At 38.8% G+C, this 12,080-nt stretch overlaps 1 long non-coding RNA gene across 1 annotated transcript; it reads right to left on the reverse strand.

Moving 5' to 3' along the window:
* Positions 1–185: 185 nt before the first annotated feature.
* LOC131081469 (uncharacterized) lies at positions 186–11,527 on the reverse strand. Its single transcript, XR_009114261.1, has 6 exons — positions 11,377–11,527; positions 10,882–10,952; positions 6,812–6,881; positions 5,859–5,984; positions 3,442–3,710; positions 186–260 (listed from the first exon to the last, which is right to left on the reverse strand). It is a non-coding gene; the product is annotated as an uncharacterized LOC131081469 (long non-coding RNA).
* Positions 11,528–12,080: the final 553 nt, after the last annotated feature.

Raw genomic sequence — 12,080 nt, forward strand, 5'->3', positions numbered from 1 at the left:
CTTGGGCATTTTGTCTTTTGTTTATGTAGCAACACCAATGAATATCTCCACCAAGCTCCTCTCCCATCTCTCATTGAGCCCATCTGAACTCCTTGTACCTGCAACATCCATTGGTAAGGAGTCCCATGGATCTGTTACATGGAGAAGCACTTGCTCTTGGTATTGCACCAGCAGTATCCCCTGGCACATCTTCAGAGTACATTTATCCAGAAAGAGGTGACTTAATCTCCCAGAGTGATCCATAAATTCCTGAGTGAATGCTGTAAGAGATACAGATTGATTGTGATGAAAGTACATAGTGTAAGTCACAAATATGCACTTTCATCTACTTAAGTAACAGTACACAGCAGTAGCAATGCTAACAACCCCAATAACTTAATGCTTTTATGACTAAAACACCTTTTTTTTTCTCACTTTTCTTTGACATTTGAAAAATTCAGCAAGCTATAAGGCCTGAAGCAAATTACCTTGTAATTGCACTGGGGCATCTCTGTTTGGTCTGTGGTTATCACAACCAAAACTGGCTGTCAAAAAACTCAATTTCCTCTGCTCAATGAAATGCACTGCTCCATTTCTGAGGGCAGTGATCTCAGCCAAGGGAAAGCTAATTGCTACTAGCTGCCACCTGAGATAAGAGACACCTACAAGTAACCCAGTATGTATTAAAATGGGCAAAGAAAGAGAGACGCCACAGTAAACATAAAGTCATCAAATCTTGTGAATCCTCTGTATCAACAAAATACACAATTGCTGTGCCCTACCTTAGGCAACAGAATCTTAGACAAGTCAGACTCTGTGCCATAACACAGCAAAAAAGACTGCTTCTTACCCAAACTTCATAATTTCAGTTAGATGGTGAGAAAATGCAAACAGTTTTAGTAGAACCAGCAGAGTCTGAAGAACAATTTCCAGTAAGCTATTTACAGTCACAGCTGTTGGGCATTGCAACCCTATGAAGGAGCCAGTTTATCCCAGCTATGACAAAATTGCCTAAAGAAGTACCATTTTGCAGCCATTAGTCTGAATTCCAGTAAACTTCTTCCTAATACCGGGGGTTTGGCACCATTTATTGAAAGTAAAACCACTTATAGTAATTGCATTTTTCCCATCAATAAATTCAGGAGATACTGCTGGTGCAATTATTTACAGTAATTGCATTTCTCCCATCAATAAATTCAAATATATTTTCACATTTTATATTAACCAGTAATAACAGAATATGATGAGCATTTATGGATGAGCCAATGAAGCAGGTAAATAAATAAATAATAAGAAACCCAGCTAAACTAAGTCTAGACTGATATGAAACCACATCTCAACACTGATTCGGGTACACATAGTCAGAGTCTGCTACTCAGCAGGATCTGTGAGTATCAGAGCACTTGATATCCATGGGCAGAATGAGATTCAGATATCAGCAGAGCCTGAGCTGCAAATGGCAATTTCTCAGACACCTTAAACAAATTGTAATTCTTATCTCAGTCTGTTCAAATTAGCCCTTCATAGAGAACATGTCCTTGAATAAAATAGATCAAGAGATTTTTTTTTTAATTTTTTTAAGCCTGGTATTGCACCTAGGACCATAAAATGATTGTGATACCGCCCAAAGGTGGTGGATCAATGAAAAATACCAGTATATGGATGATAGAAGATAATGCTAATTACCCATAAATGAGATTTAATAGTCAATCATGGTGGTATGAAAATGAAATTACATCACTAAAAGAAATTGCTATTCACAAGAGTAGCTGGCCAATAAGCAATTTTTCAGTTGGGGATGAGGACTGGGGAGCTAGAGGAGGAGACAAGTAGACTGGAGGATTGAATAGCTCTGTTGAACCCAGCACAGATATTGCTGCAATCCTCAAAACTTTTTCCATTTAAGAGGACATCATAGTGACCCATGCCAAACTGTTCCCAGAAGTCCCCATGCCATGGACCTCAGATCAGCTTCTGTCTCACGGTTGATTTTTGAGCAATTTGATTAGAACAAATCTTTCATGGCTCTGTATTACTTCATGTGTCACCATCAGGGTAATCCTTTGTGTTTCCAGCTTGCTCTGTTAGCTTAATACACTCTCAACCTTTTCCTTCAAAGAACCTCGACCACAAATGCGAGAATTCCAGGCTACCACCTTGAAGTGGTTAAAAACTACTTGTTCATCTGTTTGTGCAGCAGCCTGAGCTGCTCTTAAATCCCATTGAGATGATTAAGGACTCAGCATGTCAGGACAGCCAGTTTATGTGCACACAGGCTGTGGACACAGGACCAGAGCATGTGGAATTGGGCACATGCCGAGGCCTCCTGCTGATCCTGCAGCACAGAAGAGTAACCAAGCTTCAGCTTTATTTGGTATACAAAAATCATCCTCAACAAACAAACAAAGAAACCCTCCAGAACCCCTGAAATACTGCAATCAAAACTACTAGACACCTCTGAGTATGTTGCTTTCCATTTTTTCCTCACAGCTTTCTCAGTTATTAAGGAAGATTGTGAAACTTCCTAAGCTTTGCAGAGCTGTTTGAAAACCTCAAACGAAATATACTACACTAGAAAAGAGAGCAATTTATGCTTTTTAACCTGTACTACTGGAGCAAGCTGGAATATATAAATAAGGCTGCTCCCAAGCATGAAACTGTTCAGACATTAATACAGGATATTCCAAAAGCATCACTCACAGACTCTGAGTCCCATTCCCCTCATATCACTGCCAGTGCAGAATAATGCAGATGACCTGACAAGAATGGAAGTGTAAGTCAAGAAAAATTTTCTCCTTGAAGAAGTCAAAGCACCAGCTGTGTTTTCAAACATCCATAACCCTGATGATTTTACTGACTATAATTGGATGAAAAGAAAGCAATATTGACTTTGTGTTCACTAATAGAATCACTGCTCTTGACAAGTTGCAGATCCACCAGGAGCTGTACAGGAAACATCATCTGCAGCAGCTTGGGGTTTGGCAGGTTGCTGTTCTTGTGTTTATTTACCCAGTGCCACTCATTAAACCTAAGATGCAAACAAATAAATTATTCCTATCACACCAATTATACACACTCCATAATGAAGCCAGAGAGCACAAAGCTGTCAGAAAACTCTTTCTTTGTAATGACTCTGCAGAAGTTTTATTTCAGAGTTTCTCTCTTAGACAGAATTTCTTTATGGGAGTTCTCCATTCTGTATTAGTAGTGACAAATGGCAAGTTGCTTGCTAAAGCAGAAGTTATTTTAAGTCATATTGCTACAGAGTTTCCAGTCCCTACCTGTTGACAATATCTGTATCTATCCATATTTTTGTTCTTTTAGACCTAGTCTTGCAAAACTGATCCATCTCAATAAGTCTGTTTTCTGTGATGGTTTCCCTGACTTCTGTATTTCAACACGAGCAATGTAATCTTATAATGCAATCTTATGCATGTACTCAAGACTTACAAAAAAACTTACCTGAGTTCCTGGTGCCACAGTGTGCTGTATTCCCACCTTGTTGCTCATACAATAAGTAGGGATGAGGAGGGCATCCAGACATCAATGTAAAACACTTTTGTGCTTTGGGATTTTTGTCTTTAGCACACTGTAGATACATAAAGGTGATCAGATTTGCTGCCTGGTGTTTGGGAAAGCTGTAGGATGGTGTGACTAACACCATGTCAGGAGCTAGGTAACTGGGGAAGTCATAAGCAGAGTCTGGTTTACTCCACACACAGAGCATCTCCCTATATGAAGAGAGAGAAGAAAATATTTTGCAGCCTCCAAATGATACTAAACACTGCTTCTTTCACCCCAGTGCAAGCAGAAAGACCAATAAGAATAATTTGCTGTACAAGATATAATCACATCTCTAAGAATCAGTGCCTTCCAGCATCTCTTTGGGAAAGTGGTTCTTTGTACAACCCCTTACTGTGGAGGACAGACCACATCTAAAGAGCACCTCATAGCTATTAAAAACACCTGATTTGTGCTTTCTTCAAAATGCTGTACCCCTACTCAAGGGAGTATGAACTAAAGGCTTACTTAAGCTTGAGGTCCTTTCAAAATCTAGTTTTCAAGTACAAACATTTCTAATAATTCAATTTCCACAGCTCCAACTTGATTTTCATAACATGGTTATTCTTACTTGTTGGTCTCTAAATTGATTAGAGGAGTGTTTGGTACTCTCAATATTTAGAACCCAATTTCACTTCTTCAGAAAAGTATTTTACTTTACTAAGAGATACTTTGATTATCTAGCTAGATAATTATTCTATTTTTCTCCATATTTTCTATCTTTCCTGACATCTCCATTAAATTTTATGGAATCATTCATTTAATGACGCATTGCTTCCGTTTTGTCTTTCCACTTTCTACATTTGCTTCACTTTAGGACAAACTGTGCCATCACATCAGAATCAAAAGACCTGCAGCTAACAAAACAAAAAACCCCAGAGTTTGAACCTCAGCGATTCAATAAGCTTTACAAGGCTCAAGATAAAGGATGTAGGAATTTAAATCTCTATTTTCAAGCAAAGCATTCAATCACTTTGTTCCTTTGCTTTGCTACTGATCCTAAATAACACTAAATCCTCACAGTTACATTTTCTAAAAAGCAATGTGGAGGTTTTGTTATTTCCTCCAGAAACAATGTGACTTTGCAAGATTGTGAAAAGACTGCTGGTCTACCCTGGGCTTAGCATAACTTTGGGCAAAAAACCCTTGAATGATTGCTTAAAATCTTATAATTTGGGTTTTCTTCAACATCATATTTTGTGGCAATTGAGTTTGACATAGCATTACTCATTTCTGAAATATTTAATTTTGGTTTGAAACAGAGGGCTAAAATGTATCATTTTAGATTCTCCATCCCACTTGAAAATAGAATCACAAAATCATAGAATAGTCAGGTTTGGAAGGGACCTTAGACATCATCCAAACACCCTGACATGGGTTTATTCAGATCACCATGGTCACTCAGATCCCCATCCAGCTTGGCCTGGAACACCTTGAGGGATGAGAAGTCCACAACAAATAAATAATATCTATTTATTTATTTAAAAAGTAAAATTAACTGTTGAAATTACTAACATTTTAAAGCTATTATTTTTAAAGCTATTATATATACATAAATCTATAAAAATTTTATTATCTTTGTTTTAATGTACATTTTTTACATTTGCTGGAGTTCCTCAGCATTCATGGCCTTTTACCACTACTCTCATAGGATCATTGAATTGTTTGGGTTGGAAGGGACCCAAAGACCATCTAGTCCCACCCCCCTGCCACGGGCAGGGACACCTTCCACGATCCCAGCTTACTCAGAGCCCCATCCAGCCTGGCCTTGTACACTTCCAGGGATGGAGTATCCACAGCTCCTCTGAGCAGCCAGTTCAAGCGCTTTACCACCTCCTGACTAAAGAATTTATTCCTAACATCTTTTCTAAACTCACCCTCTTTCAGTTTAAAATCACTGCCCCTTACACTGTCACTATCTGTCCACATAAAAAGTCCCTCTTCCTCCCTTTAATAAGACCCTTTTAGGTACTGGAAGGACAAGGTAAGCTTGGCCTTTTCCAGGATGAACAACCCCAGCTCTTTCCACCCCTCTGATCATCTTTGTGCCTCTATTTTGGGCTCACTCCAGAGTTATATGCCATGGCCAATGCTAAACATTAGGGAAGAGTGTCTTCGATGCAGAAACCCATATTGCCAGTCCTGAATTATCTTGCAGAGCTTGCAGCAGATGGCATGTTATTTATGAATTCCCACACCCAAAATATATTGCAAATCTACTATGAGCTTCCAACTCACATATAGGTCCATTCTTTGTTCCTGAGGGTCTTTGTTGTTACACTTAGCTTGGAAGTATTTTACATGATAGTTATACTGACCTTTTGGGCCATCACTGCTTCAGGCATCTGCTGAAAAGAATACGACTGCTGCCCAACAGATCCAACATCCTCCCTTCATCCAGACAGAAAATCACACAAAGCAGTGGATTCAAGTGAAATCCAAGCCTGCAAATGAAAAACAGAGGTCAGTGGAGCTCTTCTCCACTCTGATCACCATGAGATGGAACATTGCAAACTGAGCCACAAGAGAAAAGGTGACAATGGCACCCAGCACTGGCAGTGAGGTGGGGATGAAGCTAAATCTGGTTTTGGAGCTCCTGAAGATTAACACAGTCATTTAACCACTGCTCATTCAACTACTTCCCTCAACAGCTGCCCATCTCAGGTTCATCTATAATATTAAAACAGCCCCTTGTGAGCTTAGTTTTATTTCCATTTTCTAGGAAGGATGTACAGATTTTGGAGTGAAGCCTTTCTCATGTTCTGAGTTCACAAGGATATGATATTCATTTACAGTCCTTCCAGACATACAGCTGATAGTTTTGACTTATGTTGTGGTACAAAATGTTAATGTTTAAATGAAAAATGTTAGCTCAAATTGAAAAGTGAAAGCATGCTTTTTAGTTTGTAGAAACAAAATAGGCTGGCATTTACAAACAAAAATGGTTCCATTTTGGAAAGGGCAAAGGGAAATGCTCTTGTTAGTTTTTGAATGGATTCTTTCTCTTTCTCTTTAATTATTCTTTTAATGAAGCTTGAATCTTCCAGCTATAGCCAAATGCTTGCATAATTTCAACCTCAACAAATCAATTTTGTCAAATTCCTATTTATGAAGAAAAAAAAGTCTGAAAATGTGTCTAGTTTTTCTAGCTACCTCTTAATCTACTGAGATAATATCTCACCCCTTTGTCTGACATAGCAGCAGGTAAGAGCTGAGATATGAAATACCCCATGCTGCTCAACACTGCTTGGTCCCAGAAAATTGCGGTTACCTCGACAGCAGCTTTTGTCCAGCCCTCTCCAAGCTGATCAGGGGAAGCTTAATTAAGGTTTACAGTAGCTCTGTAAGGTAAATGAATACTACTGTCATTTTTCAAAGAAGTCAGCCAAGCCAAAAAAAAAAAACAAAACAAAAAACCAAAAATGCTGCCTAACATTAAAAAAATACAAGCACATGAAAGCCAGGAGCAGAATTGCAAGAATCGCAGTCATGAGCTCCAAGTACCAGCACCAGAATAAACTTACAGTTATATGAAACTCCTCATGCTCATTAGGTTAATCACCTGCAGATTCCTTTTCTAGCAGCTTCTTTCTCTGACTATTCTGGCACATTATGTAAGAGGCCTCTGGCCATAGTGGGCAGTCTGAGCTACCACTCAAAAATTTGAGAGTATTTTTTGCTAATTGCAAACATTACCAACTTCACATGCTCATTCAGGTGATAAAAGCACTTGATTTCTATTCACCAGGAAGCTGATAAGCAGACAGCCAAATGATGTTATTTCCACACCAGAGGGTTTGCTGCTCTGCATCTGTCCATTGTAGCACCAAAATCATTCTGCCTCTTGAACACTCAGGGATATTGTCAGCCACCAGGCTTTACTTATTGACAATTTCATCATTTATCCTGAATGTTCTTTAAGGGAACATCTTTCATATCTGAAAAATGTCTAAGAGGTAGTGGAAGCTATGGCAAGTACAAAAGAAATATTCCTCTAAAAAAGCGCAGTTGATATACAGATAGCATTTAGTGGGGTGCAGGTTCAAACAAACAATTGAGCTGACGAGAGTTGTGCGCTTGGCTATCTGGAATATCACGTTCTTAGGACAGTATATTGTTGCTCTCTATGACTATGAACTAAATACAGAAACACACAAAAGCACTGTCTGAGGGTTCATTAATGTTTTGGTTAACTAACTTTTCCACAGCCAGCAAAGTTTGAAGGGACGGTGGGTTTGCAGGAGTAACAAGGCCAGCCCACGCATAGTAAATGATATTTTCCTGGTATTCTCTTGATGAGAAAGACAACTCTGAATCTATGACTGACAATGAAAACCCTCAACTTTATTGGAGTAAGCTGGGCTCAGAATCCAGGTCCCATATCATGTTGCTAAGGCACAAGATTTTTTATATCTGCCTTCAGATATCATAGCTGTCACTCATTGCACAGGATTCTTGGAGGGCTTTATTGACATTAGCAAACAAAACCTACACAATCTAAGTGTGGTGTCATCACTGGCACTTCAAGGGAGCTGTGAGAAAACAGTTCTGGGCTTTGGCTGGCTGTGAATATCATTAATTGGTTCTTTAGTCGCTTTATTCTCTTTACAAGAGACAGAAGTGGGAAGTTCAGAGAACTGAAAATTAAAAGTGATGGATCTAAGAGTCAATAGAATAATTCATTTTATATACCCATTAGGAAAGCAAGCTGTGAAACCAACTTTTCAAGATAGGAATCAAAAAATGTGTTTCTCTTAAATTTTGGCAGATCCTTGACAGTGAGAAAAAGTAGACTTACAATAAAACTTAAGGCATCCTCCAGTCCAATCTTTTTATATGATACAGGAGCAAGAATTACAGCACCAGATCTGAAAGGGATATCCTTATGCAGATATTCCCCTGTGCTTACCACTCTCACAGGTATATTTTACTCACTGATATCATTCAGATGCCACTCACATGCCACCAGTATGTTTACATTTTCATTCCTCTCAGGAAGGTCTCCTGTAATTACCAAGGAACAAACTAAATGCGCACAGCTGAGGAGACTCACTTAGGAGACCAACCCAGGATATAAAAACACATAAAGAATAAACTACCCCAGTACAAATGAATGTCAAAAACCTAAAAATAGTTATTGCAAAAGTAATTAGGTGAAACAAACAAGGCTCAAAAGAAAACAGCCCTAAATGAGCTGTAGCTGGAATTGCTGAAACGTGCCAAGACTTGTGTGAATAAAGATGGCAATAATAGGACAAAGCCTTTGTGCTTAGCTAATAAATCAAAGGGAAACACAATTCTCAGACACATGCATTAACCACTGTATCTGTGGAAGAAATAATGCCACATATGAAATGTGCCACTGAATACATTAAGCAGTAGAAAGACCATTCTGTAGACAAAGGGATGTCAGATATCCTGTCGTCTCATGATCATAGATATTGACTTTGGCTAAGTACACATCACAAAATGGAAAGGAGTAAATAAAACAAGACATCTCTTGGAAACCAAAATTATTACATTATCATCCAGAGATTATCAGGGAATAGGACATGTTGAGTTATTGTGCTGGGTTGCAATGTCAGAATTTGATCTATAGTCAGACAGCTGAGTAATGATCATGTCTCACATAAGGGTGAGAGAGGTGATTGAGGGTGGTGAGACACTGGAATAGGTTACCCAGGAGATTGTGGAATGCCCCACACTGGCACTATTTACAGATCATAGAATCATCAAGGTTGAAAGAGATTTTTAAGATCATCCTGCCCAACCATGAACCCAGCACTACCACTGTAACTCACTAAAAATATCATCCAGTGCCAGATCCAGGGGTCTCTAGGGCTGGTGACACCACCACCTTCCTGGGCAACTTTCTCCAATGCCTGACCATTCTAACAGTGAAAAAGATTTTTTCCTAATATCTGATCTGAATCTCCCCTATCTCAGCTTAAGACTATTTCTTCTGGTCCTCTCACTGCAAGCACAATAGAAGACACTGGCCCCCACCTCACCACACCTTCTTTTCAGGGAGTTGTAGAGAGCAATGAGGTTCCTCCAGCCTCCTCTTCTCATGATTAAACAAACCCAGCTGTCTCAGCTCTTCCTCACAGGACATGTTTTTAAAACCTTTCACAAGTCTTGTTGTCCTTCACTGGCTATGCTCCAGTATCTCCCACATCCTTTTTAAAGTGAATGACCCAGAACTGGGCACAGCGCTTGAGGTGTGGCCTCACCAATGCTGAGTACAGGGGGACAATCACTGCCCTGATCCTGGCCATGCTATTCTTGATAGAGACCAGGATGCCACCAGCCTTCCTGGCCACCTGGGCACATTGCTGGGTCATGTTCAGTCACTCTCAACCAACACCCCTGGTCCTTTCTGCTGGACAGTTTTCCATCCACTTCACCCCAAGCCTGTAGCACTACATAGAGTTATTGTAGCCAAAGTGCAGGACCCGAGATCTCCATAGGCATTAATATCCCTGGTTAAGACTCTCATGTGCCATAAAAACAATAGTTCATCCCAGCTGGTAACCTGATGAAGTAACAGCAAGTCACTGTTTCTGCTGTAAAATAATAAAAAAGTTCAGATAATTTCACTACTGAGCACTATCTCCCTTCTGAGTCCAAGATATCGCACAATTTTTCAAGGAGGAATAAAACCCCACAACAGAAGAATTTTTATAAATACTTCCAAGTTGTATTTATCATGTTAAATATACTAATAAAAAAAAAAGTGGGAACACAACAATGTAACAAAAATTGTATTAAAATAAATGCCTAAAATATATATTTTTAAATGTCTCTAGAATTATTTGCTCTGCTTTTCTTTAAAACTTAACCTTCATAATGAGTCTTTATCTCTGTTTCCTTTCTTCCTGTCCTCATTTCTGTCATACTTTTTCTATTCTCACAAATGTGATTATCACTTCATCAGTCTACAGGGGCAAAAACCAAAATAACAGCAGCATTTCTAAGAAAATAAATATCCCACTGATAGTATACTACAATTAATTTGCTCAGTTACCTTCAACCACCTCAATACAGAAGTCTAGTGATATTTCCATTCTCTTTCTTGCCTGGCCCCATGCCTGTCTTACCTCCCCTTTGATATTTTGAACTTTTTCACATTTCCTCTCATAGATTGCAGCCTGACTTTTTGTCTGACTCCTGCAGGAGATTCCACATCAGGCATAATCTTTCTGCTAATGACAAGCAGCACCAGAAAAGATGGCAACCTTAATGATAAAAGATTTTTAGTACCTTGTATGCCAGGTTTCCAAGTTTGGCAAGGTTGAAAAAAAAAAATTGGCTCAGATACTTGTTACAGAATCCTCTAACCTGACAGTTGCTTCGGAATTCCATCCAAATCCATTCAAATTCCATCCATCTGAAACTGGATTCTATTCCAGCTAAAGCCAAAGAAATATATTTATGTGAAAAAAAAATGTAGCTAACAGATACAGGCAATAAAATTTAACTGAATTTTTATAAGATTAAAAGTGTTTCTAGATAAATAGCAATATTTCTCAATCCATATTTGATGGAAACTACTGGGTTGTTTCACCTGAACCATACCATCTAACACCTGCAATTTTACCTTGCCAAATTTACCTTTGTAGTTGTAATTATATGGAAAACCAAAATATTTTCCCAATATAATTGACAAATCAACATTTTTTGAATACAAAAATGTATTCTTGATTGACTATAATAAAACACATACAGACAAGACTGTACATTTAAAAAGAGCGTTAATAGCAAAAATCTAATTCTATGCTGGTTCTCTCATCAGAGCAGACCTTGGCCTATTCAGGGTTCTGATGGAAGGATTACCATGGAGACTGTCGTAGAGAGAAGAGAGGTCCAGAAGAGCTGGATGATCTCCAAGGATCAGCTCCTCCAAGCTCAAGAGTGGTCCATCCTGAGGAGCAGCAAATGGAGCAGAGGTGGTTGTAAACCTCCATGGATGAGCAAGCAGCTCCTGACGAAACTGAAACATAAAAGGGAAAGGTACAGAAGGTGGAAGCTGAGTCAGATGGCCTGACAGGAATGTCAAAGCTCTGCCAGAGCATGCAGGAATGGATGAGATCAGGAAAGGCAAAGCACGGCAAGAATTTAATCTGATGAGGGATGTGAAGCACAACAATAAGAGCTTCTAAAGGGATATCAGCTATGTCTGTGATCATGGGAAAGCTAACATATCTTCCTTTTGGGGGCATAGATTAGTGTGAAGAGAAATAAAAACACAACATTCTCAATGATAAAATGGAAATGGACAACTTGCTTGTTATCAAAATTAAGGCTTCAGTAACATCCTCCAAATATTTCTGAAAAAAAATATTTTATAATTTGTCTTAATCTGAATTTTAGAGTAGAAATATGTAATACTGAGAGAGAAGACAGAATTTAAAAATGTCAGAATTCCCAGGGTTTAAACTCTAATTTTTTACTTCGACTACAGTCTGAACTTTCCATGTGGATCACAATCAAATCCACAGTGTCGTGGGTTGACAGCCTTTATCCCAATATCGCGTGTT

Source organism: Melospiza georgiana, chromosome 3 (genome assembly GCF_028018845.1).
Source record: "Melospiza georgiana isolate bMelGeo1 chromosome 3, bMelGeo1.pri, whole genome shotgun sequence".
NCBI lineage: Eukaryota > Metazoa > Chordata > Aves > Passeriformes > Passerellidae > Melospiza > Melospiza georgiana.